At 41.0% G+C, this 25,070-nt stretch overlaps 1 protein-coding gene across 1 annotated transcript in view; it reads right to left on the bottom strand.

Annotated features, from left to right (window-relative positions):
* The window catches only part of KIAA1211 (KIAA1211 ortholog), a 293,290-nt gene that overhangs the window by 133,460 nt on the left and 134,760 nt on the right, over positions 1-25,070 (bottom strand). The window contains exon 2 of the mRNA XM_018049481.1: positions 4,515-4,659. The gene's annotated coding sequence lies outside the window, so the exon portion shown is untranslated. The remainder of the gene's footprint in view (positions 1-4,514; positions 4,660-25,070) is intronic.

Here is a 25,070-nt window from a genome sequence, read left to right as displayed (position 1 = left end):
CAAGCAGTGCTCTGGGGAGTGGCCTTCTGTGGTGGTGACATCAAAGACCAGGGGCCATTTTCGTGTAGTATTAAAATATGAAGACACTGTTCTTTCCACACACTTTCAGGATCACAGATAATCAATGTTAACAAAGAGTAGAAGCATCTTTGGAAGAAAGGCAGTTTTTCCCCACTTCTTTCTGATACTAAGAAGAACATATGCTTCCACACACAGATCCAAAGCAGTCAGCTGTTAAGTGGAAAGAAAAGTCCCAGAATGTAGGGGGAATAAAAATACTGAGTTGAGGTAAAAAGAAGGGAATTTGAAAAGAAACTTGCAGCCTATGTAACAACAGCAAAACAGCTACTGATCATATTTGGGAAAAGCAGGTATGGAACTTACCCAACACCTTCCTTCTTGGGGCCTCACCCCGTGCAGTTAGCACCATAGAATATCAGGCCTCCCAAACACTCACCCAATCAATTTTCTAAACCACTCAGTTAGTCTCCCACTAGACTTGTTGATATAGCTCTGATCTTTCCACTTTTGACCTTATGACTTCTTTTTTTCAACCACGGCTTGGTCTCATCTCCTAAACTTACTGCTTACCCTTGAACATATGATTTCCTAGACCACAGTTCAGACATTCCTCTGGGACCCCTGCTTCTGAGGACTTCATGTATTCAGCCTGGCCAGGGGATGTTGAAACCAAGTCCCCCAAAACTGAGTTTCTCTGCTGAGTTTATGATTAACCCCTTTATCCAAAACTTTGCTTCCTTTCTTTTCCTGAATCTGTTCCCCTCAAGATCGAGGAGTATCAAAGAAAAGGGGAAACCCTAAGAAAGCCCCCGTGTACCTGCACGTTGAAGTAAAAGGCTTTTGCTTTAGTCTTCCAGGCCTCCCTTGAGCCTCTAAAGGCTGACTCAAGAGTTAATGATAAGGAAATGTGAAGATATAGAAACAAAGAAGAGCTGTTGGGCCAGGAAATTGCTGCTAATTTAGAATATAAATCTGACACATTGCAGACTCATCAAACTGAAGGTTCCCTGAAAGATACAGATAAAGGCCTGATACACGTTCCTAGGTTGTTTTTACAGGAAGCTCCAGATGAAAATTGACCACAAGAACATAGACCCCAGACCTGTTGAAATCAAAAGGCTAATGAAGCTTGATGCCAACCAATCAAACTCCACCTTGATGCCAACCAATCCGAGAATTGTGTGCTGATCACATACCCTGGGGTCCCCTCCTTCACGCTGCTTTTAAAATCCCTTCTGAAAAGCTGCCAGGGAGTTCGGGTCTTTCGACCATGAGCTGCCTGTTCTCCTTGCTTGGTGCCCTACAATAAATGCTGTACTTCCCTTCATGAGACCCTAGTGTGAGGAGATTTGCTCTACTGCACAAGGGTGAGTGGACCCAAGTTTGGTTCCACAGCAATGTCACTGCTCACTGTGACTGCTCACCATGGAAAAGCGTTCAGTTCAGTTTTGCTGTATCCTTCTTTTTCTTGGTGTTTCCCTTAGTCTTAAGACTGAGCATAAACAAGGTTCTAGAGTTGATTTCTGGAGAAGGAAATGGCAACCCACTCCAGTGTTCTTGCCTGGAGAACCCCAGGGACGGGGGAGCCTGGTGGGCTGCCGTCTATGGGGTCGCACAGGCAGACACAACTGAAGCGACTTAGCACCAGCAGCAGAGTTGATTTCAGGCTTACCAATGGCTAGGTAAGCTTTATGTCAAGAAGAAATGCTTAAATATAATGAGAAAACAAAATATATTAAATGCTTTCAAACTCCCCTAATGTTATTGCAATATGCCAACTGACTCAGAGAGTCGTATTTTTTTTTCCCCCTATGTGTGAGAAAAAAAAACATACAGTCCTGTCACAAAATGTTCTACATGCCACAGAAATTGTAGCAATATTTTCCTGGGAAAAAATCCTGGAGGAAAAAGCATCTGTTTCCTATGTTTAGCATGCTATGGAATGAAACGCAAAACAGGGAGTGGGCTATGGAGGGGCACCTATTTCCCCGTTGCCAGGAATGCTGAGGTAGAGTATTAATGTGAGCTATCTTAGGGGTAAGCAGTATGGATGAGGGCCACACGTGTGTATGTGTGCGATTCCTGCCCTCGACCTGCGCAGTGCTCTGCAGCTCCATCCTTACGTCACTGTCACAGCCTGGCAAAATCGCACTGACAAAAGCACCGACGTGTCCACGATAAAAACAGCACTGGCCAGGCTCTGCTGCTTCCTGGCTCTGACCTTGGCCAGTCATTTAAGCGTTCTGAGCCTGCTTCTCTACTTGCAAGATGGGAAGAATAATGACTATTACATATTATTTAAGGTGCTATTATGGTTGAATGTGTCCCCCCAAAGGATGTATTGAATTCCTAACCCCCAGCACTTCAGAATGTGAACTTATTTGGAAATAGGGTGATTGTTGATGTCATAGTTAAGATGGCGTCATGCTAGAGCAGTACCCAGTCTTTTTGGCACTAGGGACTGGTTTCGTAGAAGACAATTTTTCCATGAACCATGGTGGGTGGGGAGGATGGTTTCAGGATTGATTCAAGCACATTACTTTTATTGTGCATTTTATTTCTAGTATTATTATTATATCAGCTCTACCTCAGATTATCAGGCGTTGGATCCCAGAGACGGTGGACTCCTGGGTTAGACTCAATGTAATATGTCTGGATTCCTTAAAAAGAAAGGACCACTAAAGGAAGATACAAACATTTAGGGAGTATGCCACATGACTACAGAGGCAGAGAGTGGAATGATGCAGTTCGGGCCAAGGAACGCCAGCCAATGACTGCCACCACCATGACACCTTCCCATCCCATGGGAGGGAGCATGACCCTACCTTCATTTGGGACTTTGGCAGAACTGCAAGACAATAAATTTCTGTTGTTTTAAGCCACCCAGTTTGTGGTCTTTTGTTATAGCAACACTCAGAAACTAATACAGTGGTGGAGGTATAGTTTACTTATTGTGTATGTGTGTATTTTAATTGCAGGGGAAAGACACTTAGAATAAACCAGAGAGACAAGAAGACAAGGTAACTTTACTTATGTATCTAAACCAAGGAAATGACATTATTTCCTCTAGAGCTGACATTGCTACTCTCTCTCCCACCCACTCTACTCTAGCTCACAGGCCTCCTGGCTGTGTCTGGGACATCACCATGTTCCCTTGTTAGGAGGTTTGTATTAGCTCCTTCTCCGCTTGGAACACACCAGGGCTAACCCCAGAATTCCTGTCTTTCCTAAATAAGGCAGACCCTGCCACCTCACTTAACGCTGAAATCTATCTTCCCACCCACCCAGCATATTTCCACTTCCCCTTACCTGGCTCTGCTTTTTCTTTTTTCCATATTCTTACTGGCTTCTGATATTCTGATTACTCTTAATTTATTTCTCTATTGTGTACATTATTTATTATTTGTTTCTCTCCATGCTAGAATAGGCTCCATGAGGGCAGGGATCTTCACCTGTTTCATTCATGATGAGAATTAGCATCTAGAATAGTACCTAATTCATAAGAGGTGCTCAACAAAGATTTTGTTAATCCATTATTTATTTTTAATTAGGCACTTTATCATTATAGAAACTGTACATGTCATCAAAAACATTAGAAAAAATTAAGAACTTCAAGTTCCTTCCATCCAATATTTCCCAAATCATGATAAAAAAAAATGTTTTTTTTCTGTTTTTAAGCGATTCCCTAAGGAATCCTGTCTCTTGAGAAAAAATGTCATGGTAGGTATAACACTCAACTCACTTTCCAAAGCTTGGTGTGTGCATTAAACAACATGAATATAATGCTTATTGTTAACAAATAATACAGGTAGTTATTTTCTCATCTTTGATCTTGTCTTTAACTTCCACCCTTTCCTCCAAGTTTCAAAAAGTAGGTGACAGATACCTGCAGTTGAAAGAACAGTATGGAGGACACTAATAGATGGAGAAATATACCATGTTCATGGATGGGAAGAATCAAGATAGTGAAAATGAGTATACTACCCAAAGCAATCTACAGATTCAATGCAATCCCTATCAAGCTACCAGTGGTATTTTTCACAGAGGTAGAACAAATAATTTCACAATTTGTATGGAAATACAAAAAACCAAGCTCAACAGACCAAACGCACCATGAGACACATGGCCGCTAACTTATTCCACAGAATTTTATAATAGCAGCAAATAATAGTAATTAACAATAAACAATAAGTTTTATTTTTATATTATACTCTCCCATTGGCAAAGCATTTTCATATGAAATTTTTTCTTACAGATAAAAGAACTGGAGCTCTGAGAATTTAAATGACTTGTCCAAATTTACACAGATGGTGAGTAAAAGAACTGAGAATTAAATCAAGAATTAGAAGACCATCAATCACAAGGATCTTTTAACTTGATATTTAGTGAAATGCATATCATCCATGTCAAGTCCCACTCACAATAAATGAAATATTCTTTAGTATTTTCTTTGTGAGCTACTTCTTTCCCCATCCTCTAAACAAATGACTTACCTCTCTGAATAGCTATACGTCCTTTCCTTGTATATAGCTCTTCTCCAAAATTTTCTTCTTGTAAAAAGAATTTATCCTCAGTGGTAAGTGCGCCCCAAAATAGGGTACATTGTTGAGAAAGCCTGGGAATCACTGCTCTTGTGAACTGTTGAGAAAAAAAAGAAATCATGAGCTTTATATCTTCAGTTCTCTCTGAAGACATCTTTAATATGAATCTCTTTTCCATTCCCTGGCAGAAGTCATTACAAAAGAGGTTTTTTTATTGCTTGTTTTATTCCTTGAGGTTTCCAATTAGGTTTAGTGATATTAAATTTGCATTCTTCAGCTTAAATTTATTCTAGGGCCTTAAAAGCACTTATTATAAACTGTTTCCACTTTTGAAGAGGCTGAAAGGATCATGTTCATGAATAATGAGGCTTCCATCCTTCTTATACACAGAATTCTCTTGTTTATTTTTCATGGTAATTCAGCTAAAATTCAAGGAGCTAGAAGACACAAATTCAGTCTCGTGAAGGCAGTAATCATTAGACTATTTCCTTCCCTAGAAATAATGAGGGCATCTTTTTATTCAAGTACCAACTGCAGGGTTGACTAGGTTAATGGGCTCCCTGTGGGTAGGGCACACACAACCTCTTTAAATACACTGGAAGGGAAATGACTTAATGACTGGAGATGTTAACTGGAAAGGAGGTGGGAAATGTCCAGGAACAACTCCAGATTCATATATGCCCTTCACAAATCCCAGGAAAAGAAGACAACATTCTGGGGCAACGACAACAGAAGGAAATCACTTCAGTTCTCAGGATGACCATGGCCACTGGGAGGAGTTCACAATGTGGGCTTAGAGAAGGACTCCCAGTTATGGCTAAGAGGGAAAGCTTGTATCAGACCAACTTTCACTGAAACAGCTAGAAAAGCTAGACAGAATTATTTTTAAAGGCTATTGGAAGGTACTGGAGTACTATCAAGGCAGACAGGATATGAGAGGCCAAAAACTTAGGGAGAAGGGAAATAAAAGTGAGGGAAGTCATAGTACTTCTTTTCCTCTCAAGAAACCTACTGATTTTTTTTTAAATTTATTTGTTTTACTTATTATTTTGTGCTGGGTCTTCATTGCTGGCTATCTCTCTAGTTGCAGTGAGCAAGGGCTACTCCTGTTGCAGAGCACAGGCTCTGGAGCATGCGGACATCAGTAGTTAGAGCATGTGGACATCAGTAGTTGCAGCACATGGCTCAACAGTTGAGGCTCCTGGGTTCTAGAGTTGTGGCACATGAGCTTAGCTGCCCTGGAGCATGTGGGATATTCCTGGATCAGGGATCAAACCTGTGTCTTCTGCTTTGGCTGGAGGATTCTTTACCACTGAGCCACCAGAGAAGCCCCTGAAATCTACTGATCTTTAAGAGGCAGAGGAAAAAACTGCTGAGAAGCCAAGCAGCTGCTTATAGACAACATGAAGTGAGGAGACCTTTTAATAGGCTGACAAGGTTGAGGAGAACCCAAAGTAAAGGGAAGTCCCGAGAAGCAAGCTCCACATTCTGTCTCTCTAAGCATTTGCTCATTGATAGACAATGTAAACCAAGCAGAAAACAGCAGCTAAGAGGCTGGGGAGTTAAACAGTGCATTTGATAGTTCGATGATGCTGGAGGAATGAAAAGTAGAGTTCAGGGCCCACTGATAAAGGAAAAGCCCAGGTAAATATCCCACGCTTTCAGTTAGGATGCCTTAAAGGGCTATATCCTTGGAGAGGGCAATAGAACCCCACTCCAGTGCTCTTGCCTGGAGAATCCCATAGATGGAGGAGCCTGGTGGACTGCCGTCTATGGGGTTGCACTGAGTTGGACACGACTGAAGCAACTTAGCAGTAGCAGCAGCAGCAAAAGCCTACATCCTAGAATGAAGGCCTTAAAAGTACAACTGAAGCCTTCAATCAGTTCACTCCCTCATTAGATTAAAGAGGTCTGTGTTACTCCAACTGCCTATCAGAAGCAAATGTAAGCCTCTTGAGAAAGATAACATCATCCATAGCATCTATGACTTTTTATACATGTGTGTACTTAGTCACTCAGTCATGTCTGACTCTTTGCAACCCTATGGACTGTAGCCTACCATGCTCCTCCGTCCATGGAATTCTCCAGGCAAGAATACTGGAGTGGATTGCCATTTCCTCCTCGAGGGGATCTTCCCCACCCAGGGATCGAACCAGAGTCTCCTGTGTCTTCTGCATTGCAGGTGGATTCTTTACCCGCTGAGCCATTATGTATCAGGGAAGCTTATACATAAAGTCCTACATTCATTCAACAATTACTAGGCAACAATTTCTCTTTCAAGAAAAGAAGAGACAGTGAAAACTGCACTCAACAACTGTGATTACATAGTGCTTAAAGAACACACATTAATGTTTATGGAAATTAACCACATGTGGAACACAAAAGTAGCAAGAAATTTCAACAAATGGAAATGATAAGAGTACTTTTCTGAACCTATTATTTTGAAGTAAAATAGATTCACAGGAAATTACAAAAACATCATTTTTTAAGTAAAATTTACATTCAGTAAAACATTGGTTTTAAGTGTATAGTTTGATACATTTTGATAAAGAAATACAATTGTGCAATAACCAACAAAATAAAAATACAGAAGCTTTCCATCATTCCAGAAAGTTCCCTCAGGTGCCTTTTAATCAATCTCCATATCACAAAGGCAAGCACTGTTCTCATTGCTATTACCAGAGATTAGTTTTGCCTGTTTTAGAGCTTTTTTAAAAAAATGGGCTCGTACAGTACGAGAGTTGGTCAGTCAGTTCAGTCACTCAGTCGTGTCCGACTCTTTGTGACTCCATGAATTGCAGCATGCCAGGCCTCCCTGTCCATCACCAACTTCCAGAGTTCACCCAAACTCATGTCCATTGAGTCGGTGATACCATCCAACCATCTCATCCTCTGTTCTCCCCTTTTCCTCTTACCCTCAATCTTTCCCACCATCAGGATCTTTTCCAATGAGTCAGCTCTTCACATCAGGTGGCCAAAGTATTGGAGTTTCAGCTTCAACATCAGTCCTTCCAATGAACACCCACGACTGATCTCCTTTAGGATGGACTGGTTGGATCTCCTTGCAGTCCAAGGGACTCTCAGGAGTCTTCTCCAACACCACAGTTCAAAAGCATCAATTCCTGGGCGCTCAGCTTTCTTTATAGTCCAACTCTCACATCCATACATGACTACTGGAAAAACCATAGCCTTGACTAGATGGACCTTTTTGACAAAGTGATGTCTCTGCATTTTAATATGCTATCTAGGTTGGTCATAACTTTCCTTCCAAGGAGTAAGCATCTTTTAATTTCATAGCTGCAATCACCATCTGCAGTGATTTTGGAGCCCCCCAAAATAAAGTCTGACACTGTTTCCACTCTTTCCCCATCTATTTCCCATGAAGTGATGGGACCAGATGCCATGATCTTTGTTTTCTGAATGTTGAGCTTTAAGCCAACTTTTTCACTCTCCTCTTTCACTTTCATCAAGAGGCTCTTTAGTTCTTCATTTTCTGCCATAAGGGTGGTGTCATCTGCATATCTGAGGTTATTGATATTTTTCCTGGCAACCTTGACTCCAGCTTGTGCTTCTTCCAGCCCAGCATTTCTCATGATGTACTCTGCATAGAAGTTAAATACGCAGGGTGACAATAAGCAGCCTTGATGTACTTCTTTTCCTATTTGGAACCAGTCTGTTGTTCCATGTCCAGTTCTAGTCGCTTCCTGACCTGCATACAGGTTTTTCAAGAGGCAGGTCAGGTGGTCTGGTATTCCCATCTCTTTCAGAATTTTCCACAGTTTATTGTGATCCACACAGTCAAAGGCTTTAGCATAGTCAATAAAGCAAAAAAGATGTCCTTTTCATTATTGGGGACTGGAATACAAAGTAGAAAGTCAAGAAACACCTAGAGTAACAGGCAAATTTGGCCTTGGAGTACAGAATGAAGCAGGGTAAAGGTAAATAGAGTTTTGTCAAGAGAATGCACTGGTCAGAGCAAACACCCTCTTCCAACACACAAGAGAAGACTCTACACATGGACATCACCAGATGGCCAACACCAAAATCAGATTGATTATATTCCTTGCAGCCAAAGATGGAGCTCTCTACAGTCAGCCAAAACAAGACCAGGAGCTGACTGTGGCTCAGATCATGAACTCCTTACTGGCAAATTCAGACTTAAATGGAATAAAGTGGGGAAAACCACTAGACCATTGAAGTATGACCTAAATCAAATCCCTTATGATTATACAGTGAAAGTGAGAAATAGATTTAAGGGACTAGATCTGATAGAGTGCCTGACGAACTATGGACGGAGGTTCATGACACTGCACAGGAGACAGGGATCAAGACCATCCCCAAGAAAAAGAAATGCAAAAAGGCAAAATGGCTGTCTGAGGAGGGCTTACAAATAGCTGTGAAAAGACGAGAAGCGAAAAGCAAAGGAGAAAAGGAAAGATATAAGCATCTGAATGCAGAGTTTCAAAGAATAGCAAGGAGAGATAAGAAAGCCTTCCTCAGCGATCAATGCAAAGAAATAGAGGAAAACAATAGAATGGGAAAGACTATAGAGATCTCTTCAAGAAAATTAGAGATACCAAGGGAACACTTCATGCAAACATGGGCTCAATAAAGGACAGAAATGGTATGCACCTAACAGAAGCAGAAGATATTAAGAGGTGGCAAGAATACACAGAAGAACTGTACAAAAAAGATCTTCACAACCCAAATAATCACAATGGTGTGATCACTCACCTAGAGTCAGACATCATGGAATGTGAAGTCAAGTGGGCCTTAGGAAGCATCACTATGAACAAAGCTAGTGGAGGTGATGGAATTCCAGTTGAGCTAGTTCAAATTCTAAAAGATGACGCTGTGAAAGTGCTGCACTCACAGTATATCAGCAAATTTGGAAAACTCAGCAGTGGCCACAGGACTGGAAAAGGCCAGTTTTCATTCCAATCCCAAAGAAGGGCAATGCCAAAGAATGCTCAAACTACTGCACAATTGTACTCATCTCACATGCTAGTAAAGTAATGCTCAAAATTCTCTAGCCAGGCTTCATCAATACGTGAACTGTGAACTTCCAGATGTTCAAGCTGGTTTCAGAAAAGGCTGAGGAACCAGAGATCAAATTGGCATCATCCACTGGATCATCAAAAAAGCAAGAGAGTTCCAGAAAACCATATAGTATGTACTGGCTTTATTTACTCAGCATAATGTCTTGAGATTCATCTACACTGTTGAGTGTATCAATAGTTCACCCTTCTTTATTGCTAAGCAATAAGACCACTGTATGAAAATATAACTTTTTAATATATTCCCTCATAAATAGGTATTTGGCTGTTTTCATTCTGGGGCTACTATGACTAAAGCTATTATATTCTTATATGTCTCTTTATGAATAAATATTTTCATTCCTGTTGGGTAAATATCTAGGAGTGGACATGCTAGGTTATAGAATTGGTGAATGTAACCTTATAAGAAACTGCCAAACATTTTCCCCAAATAGCTGTATCATTTTATACTCCCATCAGTAACACATGAGAGTTCCAGTTTACACAGAGTCATCAACATTTGGTGTTGGCAGACTTTTAGTTTGTGCCATTCCAGTGTGAGGTTGTGATATGCACTTCTTTGGTGGCTCATCATAGCTGTCTGCATATCTTTCTGCACAGTGTCTGTTCAAGTCTTTAGTCCATTATTTTCAAATTTGATTTTTAAAAATTACTTATATGAGTTCATTTTGTATTGATGCCGGTCTTTTTTCAGACATATATTTTCTGTAAAAATATGTTTATATTTTCTCTGAGCCTGTGGTTTCCCTTTTCAATTTCTAACAGTCTTTTGATGAGCACAAGTTTTTAATGCTGATAAATCCTAATTTATCTTTTTTTTCTTTACATTAGTGCTTTTGGCATCCTTTAAGAAATCTTTCCCTGCTTCAAAGTCTAGAAGATATTCACCTACTTTTTTCCCAAGAAGTTTTACAGTTTTAGCTTTATGTTTATGCCTATGACCTATCTCAAAATAATTTTTATTTGTGGTCTAAGGAAGGAGTATGTTGTTCACTTTCCCCCAACTTATTCCCACAACATTTGTTGAAAAGACTTTCCTTTTCTCATTAAACTGTCATAAAACATTCCTTGAAGATTAATTGACATATATTAAAGTGAAAGTAGTAGTCACTCAGTCATGCATGTCCGACTCTTTGTGACACCGTGGAGTGGATCCCACCAGGCTCCTTTGTCCATGGAATTCTCCAGGCAAGAATACTGGCATGGGTTGCCATGCCCTTCTCCAGGGGATCAAACCCAGGTCTCCCCATCGCAGGCAGATTCTTTACCATTTGAACTACCCGGGAAGCCTGACATATATTACAGCATGTTTTCAATGTTTCATGTTTTCTTTAGTCAATCCTAAAGGAAATAAATTCTGAATATTCATTGGAAGGACCAATGCTGAAGCTGAAGCTCCAATACTTTGGCTACCTGATGCAAAGAGCTGACTCTAGAAAAGATCCTGATGTAGGAAAGATTGAAGGAAGGAGGAGAAGGGGACAACAGAGGAAGAGATGGTGGATGGCATCACTGACTCAATGGACATGAGTTTTAGCAAGCTCCATGAGATGGTGAAGGACAGGGAAGCCTGGAGTGCTGCAGTCCATGGCGTTGCAAAGAGTTGGACATGACTGAGCTACTGAACAACAATAGCATGTTTTCAATTAAGCTAGAAATCAACGCAAAAATGTTAACCAGAGAATTCACAAATGTTTGAAAATGAAGCAGTACACATCTAAATAGCACAGGTCAAAGAAGAAATCACAAGAGTAATTAGAAAAAATGTAACTAAAGTAATAAAAAATGATGACAAATAAAAACTAGTGAAGATAAGCTATATTTTAAAAGAAGGTTAGAAAACAATCATTTATATATCCATATCAAAGATATGAATATGTTCTTAGAAAAAGAACAAAGAAATAAATCCAAGGAAAGAGGAAATTAACAGTAAGAAAAAAATTAACGAACTAGACAGAAAACAATTAAGAGTAGAGAAAAATGAACACAGGCAAAAACGTTGGTTCTTTGAAAAAGATTAGTAACACTAAACCTTCAGCTGGTCCTCAAAAAGCAGAGTCAAAGCCTTTCACCCCCACCCTATGACCAAAAAATCTTCTCCCTACTATGCTGATTTCACACAGATTCAGTCTTATTTCCCTATTGTTGGTCCCAAAGTTATAGGGTCTATTTTGCCTGTAAGACTTCTGTGTTCATTCCCTACAGAGAAACAAATAGAGAAAAACAGAAATAAACACAAGGAGGTTCCAGAATTTCTAAGATGAGCTCTCTGTCAGCAACTCTGTGAAGTTAAAACAACAGTGTCCTGAAGAAACCTCAGCTTCCAAGATGTGAAACCGACAATACGAGTATTTGAAACACTGCTTTATATCCATGATCATTAAGAATGAACTTCATTCTAAGTGCCTTAAAAAAGCAATGAACAATAATATAAAGCCAGTGTGATTAGCAAGACATTTTACAATTAAGTCTATAAAATGTGAATACAAATCTATTTTTCCCTGATACTAAGGCACTATGATACTCAATATAATATTAGCAATAATTATGTTCAAACAAAAGATAAGTCACACAGCATCTGTGAAATATTTGTGTTCTCCCTCCCTCTATATAAAATGATTTTATAAATGATACACAAAAATCAACCAATAGTATTAATAACTTTCTGATAATTAAATAATTCACAGATGAAAAACTGGCAATAAAACAAATTCATTCCTTAGTCAATAGTTAAAATGTTGGTGAAAATTTGAGGAAATATTTAAAAATTACTTGAGATGCAAAATGGATCATAATATTGATGAAAATACAGAAAATACTGTCTCAATAATGAAATCTATAAAGAACTACGTTTTAGTGAGCCACTAAAGAAAGAAAGGCAGCAAAAAATACATACTATTTACCAATAGCTGTGAAAAGAAGAGAAGCGAAAAGCAAAGGAGAAAAGGAAAGATATAAGCATCTGAATGCAGAGTTTCAAAGAATAGCAAGGAGAGATAAGAAAGCCTTCCTCAGCGATCAATGCAAAGAAATAGAAGAAAACAATAGAATGGGAAAGACTATAGAGATCTCTTCAAGAAAATTAGAGGTACCAAGGGAACACTTCATGCAAACATGGGCTCAATAAAGGACAGAAATGGTATGCACCTAACAGAAGCAGAAGATATTAAAAGAGGTGGCAAGAATACACAGAAGAACGGTACAAAAAGATCTTCATGACCCAAATAATCACAATGGTGTGATTATTTGGGTCAGACATCATGGAATGTGAAGTCAAGTGGGTCTGAGGAAGCATCACTATGAACAAAGCTAGTGGAGGTGATGGAATTCCAGTTGAGCTAGTTCAAATCCTAAAAGCTGATGCTGTGAAAGTGCTGCACTCAGTATGTCAGCAAATTTGGAAAACTCAGCAGTGGCCACAGGACTGAAAAAGGTCAGTTTTCATTCCAATCCCAAAGAAGGGCAATGCCAAAGAATGCTCAAACTACCACACAATTGCACTCATCTCACATGCTAGTAAAGTAATGCTCAAAATTCTCTAGCCAGGCTTCAGCAATACGTGAACCGTGAACTTCCAGATGTTCAAGCTGGTTTTCGAAAAGGCAGAGGAACCAGAGATCAAATTGGCATCATCTGCTGGATCATGGAAAAAGCAAAAGAGTTCCAGAAAAACATCTATTTCTGCTTTGTTGACTATGTCAAAGCCTTTGACTGTATGGATCACAATGAACTGTGGAAAATTCTGAAAGAGATGGGAATACCAGACCACCTGACCTGCCTCTTGAGAAATCTGTACGCTGGTCAAGAAGGAACAGTTAGAACTGGACATGGAACAACAGACTGGTTCCAAATAGGAAAAGGAGTAAGTCAAGGCTGTATATTGTCACCCTGCTTATTTAACTTCTATGCAGAGTACAGCCCAGTATGCTGGGCTGGAAGAAGCACAAGCTGGAATCAAGATTGCCGATATAAATATCAATCACCTCAGATATGCAGATGACACCACCCTTATGGCACAAAGTGAAGAGGAACTAAAAAGCCTCTTGATGAAAGTGAAAGAGGAGAGTGAAAAAGTTGGCTTACAGCTCAACATTCAGAAAACTAAGATCATGGCATCTGGTCCCATCACTTCATGGGAGATAGACAGGGAAAGAGTGGAAACAGTGTCAGGCTTTATTTTGGGGGCTCAAAAATCACTGCAGATGGTGATTGCAGCCATGAAATTAAAAGACGCTTACTCCTTGGTAGGAAAGTTATGACCAACCTAGATAGCATATTCAAAAGTAGAGACATTACTTTGCCAGCAAAGGTCCGTCTAGTCAAGGCTATGGTTTTTCCAGTGGTCATGTATGGATGTGAGAGTTGGACTGTGAAGAAAGCTGAGCGCTGAAGAATTGATGCTTTTGAACTGTGGTGTTGGAGAAGACTCTTGAGAGTCCCTTGGACTGCAAGGAGATCCAACCAGTCCATTCTAAAGGAGATCAGTCCTGGGTGTTTACTGGAAGGACTGATGCTAAAGCTGAAACTCTGATATTTTGGCCACCTCATGTGAAGAGTTGACTCATTGGAAAAGACCCTGATGCTGGGTGGGATTGGGGGCAGGAGGAGAAGGGGACGACAGAGGATGAGAAGGCTGATGGCATCACCAACTCAATGGACATGAGTTTGAGTGAACTCCAGGAGTTGGTGATGGACAGAGAGGCCTGGCGTGCTGCAATTCATGGGGTCGCAAAGAGTAGGACACGACTGAGCGACTGAACTGAACTGTATAATAAATGACTTCTTTAATTAAAAAAAACAATTGTTTTATGAAAAGCCTCTACCAATTGAAGGAGTAAAGAAAGGAGTCCAGGAAAAGATAACACCAGCTGTGAAAGGCATTCATTGCATGGTTCAGAGGCAAGGAAGGTATTACAGAAAAGAAGTTGACTCCAGAAAAGCACCAAGTGCTACAGAATGTCACCAGCATAGTTAATTTAGTAGAATCATTGTGAAATCTTATCATAACATGGAACTGAGCATGAAAATCTTTTATACTACACAGTGGTTCCTTGGTTATTTCACACCACCACACCAAAACTTGTCAAATATCAATCTTATACTTGTTCTTTTACAAGTAAACATGTGATCTAAAATATCCTGACTGCTCCAGTGAAAGCAACTGTCAACTGTTTGCTTCAAAAGAGATGTTTTTGGTGAAAAAACAAAAAGACAACATGCTTATTCTTTTTTTTTTCCAAAAATTTTTCTAAACAGTGATCCAGGTTATAAGCTAGTTGTCATTTACTTTTCTGACACAGTTGAAGCTTTAATAATGAGTGGTAAATAATTACTTTTCAAGGAAACTGACTCTGAAAAGAATATTTTGAAAATGGGTGTTTGGAGAGTTTTCCATCAGGTGATTTTTGTTGTTAATGAAAATGATGGAAGTCATCACCTTTAGGAGTCACTGTTGAATCCTCTAACACCTCCCACAGTTGTTCCAAACCTAATTTTTCTCTTCTGACAACTAACTGGTAACACTTTAAAATACATCAAGACCACAACCACTCTTATCAGCTATGATGCTCCCAGGCTAGTCCTGACTACTATCATCTCACTCCTAGATTACAGTACCACCTTCCTGTTGACCTGCCTGTATATACTTCCCCAGTTCCTTCACTACACCACTGCCCCCAGCAGCTAGAGTCACCCTCACTCTTCTGCTCAAAACCGTCTCACGGTTTCTCACATGTCTCTGACTAAAAGCCAAATTCCCTAGAATGGTCTACAAACTCCCTACATGATTGGACCATCACACCCACCTCTAGCCTCGATGGACCTATGCCTCAAAGAGGCCAGGCACACGTGACCTCAGGTTTTGCGCTGGCTGCTCCCTTTGCCTGGAATATTTCCCCAGATATCCTCCCTTACCTTCTTCAGATTTCTACTGAAATATCACTTTCCCATGTGGCCTTCCCTGGTCCCCATCTAAAACAGTAACTATTCCCAACACTTCACATTCCCTTTCATTGCTTTGCTTTTTCTTTAACGTTTATCATCTAACAAATTTTAATTACACGCGCTTATCTGTTATTGTCCATCTCCCTTTCTCACTGAATGAGGGAAGGAATTCTGTCTGTTTTGTGTTCAGTGTTCTAGCTCCAAGGACTGTAACAATGCCTAGCAACAATACTTGAATACCTAATGCAGAAAGAACAAGGAGTTTATAGAAATCTTCATATCTGCACACTTAAAAAACTTGGAAACAGCATTTTCTAAATCGTCTGAATGAATTTTAATGAATTTTGAACTCTTCCTTAGAAATATAAAAATGTAATATGCTTTATAAGGATAATTGAGTGGGAAAAATAACATGGGAAAAATAACAATTACTAGCTGAACTGAAACAAAAACTTTGGCATTGTTGGTGAATACAATTGAAAAAATATATTTTTTGATTTACTAAGTGCAGCCAATGATGTCATTCTTCTATTTGCATCAATTCCCCTTTATGAATTACCTTTTTTGGCTATTAAAACTCAATTATCAAAATAAAATGAACTTACAACCACACCATTAAATGTATTACACAGTGTTACATCAAAACAAAGCAAAAAATGATATATATTCAATTACTGTGCTCTCACAAAGCAAAGGGAATTTTTCTGAAATGGTAATCAATAAAACATCTGCTTCACTGACTACATGAAAGCCTACGAATGTATGGATCACAACAAACTGTGGAAAATTCTTCAAAAGATGGGAATACCAGACCACCTTACCTGCCTTTGAGAAACCTGTATGCAGGTCAAGAAGCAATATTTAGAATCAGACACAGAGCAACAGACTGGTTCAAAACTGGGAAGAGTAGGTCAAGGCTGTATATTGTCACCTTGCTTATTTAACTTATATACAGAGTACGTCATGTGAAATGTCAGGCTGCATAAAGTACAAGCTGAAATCAAGATTGCTGGGAAAAATACCAATAATCTCAAATATGTAGATAATCCCACCCTCATGGTAGAAAGCAAAGAGGAACTAAAGAGCCTCTTGATAAGGGTGAAAGAGGAGAGTGAAAAAGCTGGCTTGAAACTCAACATTCAAAAACTAAGATCACAGCATCTGGTCCCAGCACTTCACAGCAAATAGATGGGGAAAAGTGGAAACAGTGATAGGTTTATTTTCCTGGGCTCCAAAAATCACTGTGGATGCTAACTGCAGTCATAAAGTTAGAAGACATTTTCTCCTTCAAAGGAAAGCTATGACAAACCTAGACAGTGTATTAAAAAGCAGAGACATTACTTTGCCAACAAGGTCCGTATAGTCAAAGCTATGGTTTTTCCAGTAGTCAGGTACAGATGTGAGAGTTGGACCATAACAAGGCTAAGCACCAAAGAACTGATGCTTTCAAACTATGATGTTGGAGAAGACTCTTGAGAGTCCCTTGGACAGCAAGGAGATCAAACCAGTCAATCCTGAAGGAAATTGACCCTGAATATTCATTGGATGGACTGATGGTGAAACTGAAGTTCCAATACTTTTGCCACCTGATGCGAACAGTAGACTCACTGGAAAAGACCTTGATGCTGGGAAAGACTGAAGGCAAAAGAAGAAGGGGGCAGCAGAGGATGAGATGGTTCGACAGCATCACTGACTCAATGGACATGAATTTGAGCCAACTCCAGGAGTTAATGGAGGACAGAGGAGCCTGGCATGCTGTAGTCCATGGGGTCATAAAGAATTGGACACAACTTAGTGACTGAACAAGAAAGACTTGGTCTCCGTCCTCCTTTATACCTTTGGCTCTCACTACCACCAAGATGATTCCAACTCTACACGGTTTATATTCCGTCAACATCTAATCTCTGTAATTCCTCGTGCACAACTCCTGATTCTGGACCCCTCTGCATGGATCTAGGGCTGCCAGGTAAAATGCAGGTGCTAAGCTGCTAAGTCGCTTCAGTCGTGTCCGACTCTGTGCGAACCCATAGACGGCAGCCCACCAGGCTCCTCCACCCCTGGGATTCTCCAGGCAAGAACACTGGAGTGGGTTGCCATTTCCTTCTCCAAAGCATGAAAGTGAAAAGTGAAAGTGAAGTCGCTGAGTCGTGTCCAACTCTCAGTGACCCCGTGGACTGCAGCCCACCAGGCTCCTCCATCTATGGGATTTTCCAGGCAAGAGTACTGGAGTGGGGTGTCATTGCTTCTCCTAAAATGCAGGATGCACAGTTAAATTTGAACTTCAGATAAACAATAAATAACTTTTAGTATAGGTATGTCCCATGCAATATTGAGGTCTGCTGCATTTTATCTGGCAACCCTGTGCCATGGAAACCCACAATGCGGGCACCTAACTCAGGCTGAATTGGAAATGCTTTTCCAGAAAGTTAATGCTTGAGATAATCCTTGTCTTCCACTTTCTTTTCTTACTGTGTCTAAACTCTTAACAGCATAAAACACTGGTAGCAATCTAATATTAATAATCTTGGAGGAGATCTTCATCTACAATTTTTTAGAATAAAAGTACTGGGAGGAACTTTAAGATAATATAGTATCATATTGTATTTGTCATGATTCATTTAGTTGCATGTAACAGAAACCGACTTAGGCAAGCTTGAGCAAAAAAACGGTAATTATTATAATTAAAATCTATTATAATTATACTTACAAATTTACACAGAATTTTTAGAATAAGTATACAGACTGGCTGCAGATAAAAGTTTAAAACTTGAACCTACAGACCATGTCTCATATCTCATTCTCTCTTTGTTTCTACTATCTGATTTTCTCTCTACAGGTCATTTTTTTCCTGGTATTGTGTCTATACCAAAGGCAGAAGACGGGTCATGCCACACACTTTAGATCTCCTCTGTTTAACAGTGCTGCTGCTCCTGCTAAGTCACTTCAGTCATGTCCAACTCTGTGTGACCCCACAGACGGCAGCCCACCAGGCTCCTCTGTCCCTGGGATTCTCCAGGCAAGAACACTGGAGTGGGTTGCCATTTCCTTCTCCATCTGTTTAATAGTACAGCCCAGATTAAGGTTAAAACCTCTTAATTCCAGTGGAGTCTGATTGGGACCAACTGGGATCCAGTATAATTTGCTACAATCTGAAAGACAGAGTTACAGTGTGTAAAAATGGGTGCCAGGGAGTCATTCCTGGAGAACGGAGGCCAGGGATTTGTAATTCACAAAGAATAAGGAATTGAAGGTACTGATATTTGGGCAAGTACCACAAAAGGGCACCTGGCACATACATCCACATGCGGGCTACACAAAACACTCATATCCACCACCATCATTCTTCCCATCACCACCTACTACCATGACCCCCACCCCCTCCACCACCCACCATCACATGGTGCATGTTCTTCTCTCAGTCTCCACTCTCACAATCAAGAAGGTAATGCTTTCCTGGATTTAAGGAAGAGGTAAGGCACCTAAAGACTGGGGTCTTTGTTACTGTATAACCAGAGATCAAATTGCCAACATCCGCTGGATCATGGAAAAAGCAAGAGAGTTCCAGAAAAACATCTCTTTCTGCTTTCTTGACTATGCCAAAGCCTTTGACTGTGTGGATCACAATAAACTGTGGAAAATTTTGAAAGAGATGGGAATACCAGACCACCTGACCTGCCTCTTGAGAAATCTGTATACAGGTCAGGAAGCAACAGTTAAAACTGGACATGGAACAACAGATAGTTCCAGATAGGAAAAGGAGTGCGTCAAGGCTGTATACTGTCACCCTGCTTATTTAACTTCTATGCAGAGTACATCATGAGAAATGCTGGGCTGGAAGCACAAGCTGGAATCAAGATTGCCAGGAGAAATATCAATAACCTCAGATATGCAGATGACACAACCCATATGGCAGAAAATGAAGAACTAAAGAGCCTCTTGATGAAAGTGAAAGAGGAGAGTGAAAAAGCTGGCTTAAAGCTCAACATTCAGAAAACAAAGATCATGGCATCTGGTCCCATCACTTCATGGGAAATAGATGGGGAAAGAGTGGAAACAGTGTCAGACTTTATTTTTGGGGGCTCCAAAATCACTGCAGATGGTGATTGCAGCCATGAAATTAAAAGACGCTTACTTCTTGGAAGGAAAGTTGTGACCAAACTAGACAGCATATTCAAAAGCAGAGACAATACTTTGCCAACAAAGGTCCGTCTAGTCAAGGCTATGTTTTTTCCAGTGGTCATGTATGGATGTGAGAGTTGGACTGTGAAGAAAGCTGAGTGCTGAAGAATTGATGCTTTTGAACTGTGGTGTTGCAGAAGACTCTCAAGAGTCCCTTGGACTGCAAGGAGATCCAACCAGTCCATTCTGAAGATCAGTCCTGGGTGTTCACTGGAAGGAATGATGCTAAAGCTGAAACTCTGATATTTTGGCCACCTCATGTGAAGAGTTGACTCATTGGAAAAGACCCTGATGCTGGGTGGGATTCGGGGCAGGGGGAGAAGGGGACGACAGAGGATGAGACGGCTGGATGGCATCACCGACTCGATGGCCATGAGTTTGGGTGAACTCCAGGAGTTGGTGATGGACAGGAAGGCCTGGCATGCTGCACTTCATGGGGTTGCAAAGAGTCGGACATGACTGAGTGACTGAACTGAACTGAACTGAATGCTTTTCTAAAGTATCCTGGAAGTCAGTCTGCCCAACACCATTATCACAAAAGGACAGAAACAAAGTATCCAGAATCTTTGCTTTCAAAATTAGCAGGACATCAACAGGTTGTAAGTAATTCCCTGGTGGCTTAGAGGTTAATGCATCTGCCTCCAATGTAGAGACCGGGGTTCAATCCCTGGGTCGGGAAGGAAATGGCAAGAATACTGGAGTGGATTGCCATGGAGAATCCCATGGACAGGGAAGCCTAGTAGGTTACAGTCCACGGGGTCGCAAAGAGTCACACACGACTGAGCGACTTCACCTCACCACCTCACATCAAATGGTTCACAGTATTTAATGTTCTAAAATAAATTCAAATAAAAAGAAAATAAATTCTAATAAATTCAAATATTTATCCCTTTCTTTAAATTTTGGTTCAAGTTTGCTACAACAAGACTAAAAAACAAACACATCTTTCTCAGTCACAGTCTAAAAGCAAACATACATACAAACACATACACACCAGTTAACTTGCAAAGCCATCTTCTGGGCGACAGGGATCAAGAATAATTATTAATATCGATTTCCCCAGGAAAACAGTGAAAGTAGAGGATAGCAGCAAAAAAGACAGTCCTTAAAAATTTTTGCTCTTAACTTTTTATCCTTCTATTAGTGATAACTGAGAGCTAGGTTTAAATAATCACTGAGCAGTACTGTCTAGAAGGCCTCTCATAAACCACCAAATGCTGAAATGAGCTCATCTTCTCTCTTAAAGAATCCCCGCCTTCTTCCGGCGTGCAAGGATCCAAGCGTTGACCAGCAAAGGCAACCCCTGCTCCTTACTATACAACATTAACCCAACATTACGAGTAAAATGTTGCTCATTCTAAAGGAGGCACTCACTTTATGTATAGCTGCTTCTCAGAGTAGGCGTTTTCTATAAACTTAACATGGACACTAAATTAATGAACACTAAACCACTGCTCCTAGCGGAAATATAGGATTAGGTTCCTGAGAGCCCTGTTCATAACATGTTCAGCAATCAATACATGTGTATCATTTTAGGTGGGTTTCTGTTTAAAGATACCCTATTCAGTATATATTGATTTATTAACATTAAACTCAGGCCAACAGCCTACAACTCATGACTGACTTGAGTTTACCCTACACACACATTTCTCCATAAAGCACATTACAGTCTTCCTGCATTTCAGTAATACTAAATATAGCATACTGGCATCATGCTGGGTTAAGTAGCAAAATCACCTCCACCAACAACAAAAACCCCACAAATATGAGAAAACACAGCAATAGACAGACTGCGAAAAGGACACTTGTTTACACAATGAGGGCAGGAACAATAAGGCCGAACACTGCCTTGTTTGACCTTGGCTGGGAATGTGTATGTTGGACAACTGAAATTTTTTTGCCACTCTGTATATGTCTGCAAAGGACGACTAAAGTGTCACGAGTACTCATTTAAGTTTATAAATAAATTTTAACTTGTAGTTCAGTTCAGTTCAGTCACTCAGTCATGTCCGACTCTTTGCGACCCCACGAATTGCAGCACGCTGGGTAGGCTGCAGTCCATGGGGTCGCTAAGAGTCGGACACGACTGAGCAACTTCACTTTCACTTTTCACTTTCGTGCACTGGAGAAGGAAATGGCAGCCCACTCCAGTGTTCTTGCCTGGAGAATCTCAGGGATGGGGGAGCCTGGTGGGCTGCCGTTTCTGGGGTCCCACAGAGTTGGACACGACTGAGGTGACTTAGCAGCAGCAGCAGCAGGCCTCCCTGTCCATCACCAACTCTCGGAGTTCACTCAAACTCATGTCCATCGAGTTGGTGATGCGATCCAGCCATCTTATCCTCTGTCATCCCCTTCTCCTCTTGCCCCCCATCCCTCCCAGCATCAGACTTGTAGGCAAACTGTCAAATAGAGAATCCAAGAACAATGAGAACTGACTGCATGTATGGTTTCAAGTCTGATATCTGGTTTTCCTCTCTTAAACTTCTTCCCATTTAGACAAAACGGGTTTGGTGAAGCTCCAAGTAAATTTCATGATCCCCAAGCAAGGTTTTAACTGACTGGAACTAGTTTCATGGAAGCTCACTTACTGTGGAGATAGAAATTTACATTTTGGGGGGGGGGTTTTGGCCATGGCATGCAAGATCTTTCCTGACCAGGAATCGAACCTATACCTAGTGCAGCGGAAGTGAGGAGTCTTAACCAGTGGACCGCCAGGTAAGTCCCTACAACTCATCTTTCATCCCAAGTTGAAAATTTAGGTTTTAACCCTCAACCCACCTCTATTCACTTCCTTTCTTACATCCTCAGGGGGAACCTTGGAGAACCCATGAAATGTGACCAGTTTGCAAATTCCTACACCTGGGTGTTTTCAGACACAAGAACAAAATCAGCAATAACGAGGCCGTGTATGTTTGATACCATACTCCAGGGACTGCCTGTGATCCTTCACTGGACCCAGAGTATGTATCTCCAGATAAACTCTTTGAACAAACTGAAAAGTGGAAATTTTCCTTCTTCCAGGCCATGCATAGAATGTTTCACAGCCCCTAACTGGCTGTGGGGTCTATCCCCTAAAAAACAAGTGCTAAGAATCACTTTCCTGCATTTCAAGCTATCCAGCAGTCAGTACGGCAGGGTGTCAATCCCCAGGAATCAAACCTATACCTAGTGCAGTGAAGTGAGGAGTCTTAACCAGTAGGTTTCAACCCTCAACCCACCTCTATTCACTTCCTTTCTCACATCCTCAGGGGGAACCTTGGAGAACCAGGATTCATTTACACAACAACTCCAGGATTCATTTACTTCTTCAAGTCACGATGCCTATGACCTGCCACTTGAGAGCAGATTATAACAGAAACAGCAGCTGAATGAATATCTTGGAAGGTTTCTGCCCAGACTGGTAACAGTGCCGCTGGTCCTGAGGTGAAGTCGCTCAGTCGTGTCCGACTCTTTGTGACCCCGTGGACTATAACCTACTAGGCTTCTCTGTCCATGGGATTCTCCAGGCAAGAATACTGGAGTGGACTGCCATTTCCTTCTCCAGGGGATCTTCCCGACCCAGGGATTGAACCCGGGTCTCCCGCATTGGAGGCAGACACTTTAACCTCTAAGCCACCAGGGAAGCCCAGGAACCCCGCTGGTCCTGGCCAGGTAGAATTAGGTTTGTCTGAGTGGCTTCAGCTTTGCAGGCAGATGCAACACAGTCACCTGGAGCAGTGTCTTCTCAGCCCATTATCAACAGCAACTAGCAAGAAAAGCCGTGACACCGGTTTTGGCGGCTCTCAGCACACAGCAGGTCCTGAGTAGTGATATCCTCCCTTTTGCTCCTGTAAGGCCCCCACCCTGACAGCACGGGGCAGTAGGAATAATCTGAACTTCAGGCCAGGAGAGCCACAATTCAGTCTTCACTAGATATGAAATTATATTGTGAAGTTCAAACAAAGGGTTTCAGTGACCTCCTTCCCTTTCTCCTCCATCTCCATGCAGTAGCAGGAGAATAGAAATTCTGCTCCTTCATCTCTCGCCTTACCCAACAGAACTTCTGGGAATTCACAGGTACAAAAGCTACACGTAAGTAAAGCTGTGTGGTATAAATAAGGACAATCTAAAGCCATCAGCACGTGAAAACATTGTCACAGATGCTCTGCTCAAAAGAATCAGGCTCAAGGGTTGGAATCCACCTTTTTTCCCTCCCAGATCTTATAATTCTTGAATTCCTCTGCACAGAAAACAGGTGGCTAAACTACACGTTTTGGTGACCTGTAAGGTTGCTGTTACTATTAACTTTAATTAATAGTCTTCCTTTCACTGTTAACTTCAGAGGCAAGTGGTCTGTATCCTTTATTTATCTCAGCATTGTTTTCTTAACCCCCCAAAACCACTCCTGATCTCACCGTTCTACTCAAACTGCACAGTGACCCCTAAGTCCCAAACAAGTCTGTGCTCAATTCACACGCGTCTCAACACTCACCACCCTCCCATCCACAGCTGCTAGTATATGATGCTGCCAACTGGACACCACTATTTGAATTTGTCTGTTTCTTTAGGCTCCTTGAAAACTGTCTTCCCGATTGATTTTAATCCTCTACATACTCTTCCCCTTCCACTGATAAATCTTCAAAGGGAAGAAAATATTACACAGTTTTTCTAACACCTGTAATTTTACTTTTTCATTTCTGTCATTCTCCATGCCTGATTAGTTTTCTTTTTAAATCTTATTTGTTTCCTTCCCTGATGCCTCTTTAATCTGTTCTCCATTAATCCAGGCTGTCATCTACTCATGCCTGATTTGCTCAATATCCCATTATTGAGTCTTTCTCTGTTCTGCTCTAAACATTACTGTCAGATGAATTCAGGAAAATGTGCTTGCATTGCTACTCCCTTTCTATAAAACATGCAATGACTCCCTATTATTTATTTCAGAATAAATTTCTAGCTGAGTCTGGCATTCAAGACCCCTCACCCCAAAACCTGGGCCCACTTAACCTATCCATTCCAGTTTCTATTACCTAACATCTACCAACTCCCATCACAAATTGCCTGCTCTGGACAAATTAATGTTCCTTCATCCCACAAACATCCAGGATGAGTCTCAACTCTAAGCCTCCCCTAGTTTCAACGAGCATCAGAGGAAAAACCCTTTGTTTTCCCTGGACTTCCATCTTACATTCCCTCTACCACTGTGACTCATGATCACCATTTCCAACAGAGCTAGAGCACACATATATCCCCCAACAAGGAGCCAACCATCTGCAAGGCTAACTGGAGTCTACCACGAAGTATCAGTTCACGCAAATCAGAATGCATGTGACAGGGAGTGGCAAGCCAA

The sequence above is a fragment of the Capra hircus genome, chromosome 6 (assembly GCF_001704415.2).
Source record: "Capra hircus breed San Clemente chromosome 6, ASM170441v1, whole genome shotgun sequence".
In the NCBI taxonomy this organism is placed as follows: domain Eukaryota; kingdom Metazoa; phylum Chordata; class Mammalia; order Artiodactyla; family Bovidae; genus Capra; species Capra hircus.
The sequence above is the reverse complement of the archived record's forward strand: the minus strand, read 5'-3'. Positions and strand labels throughout refer to the sequence as shown.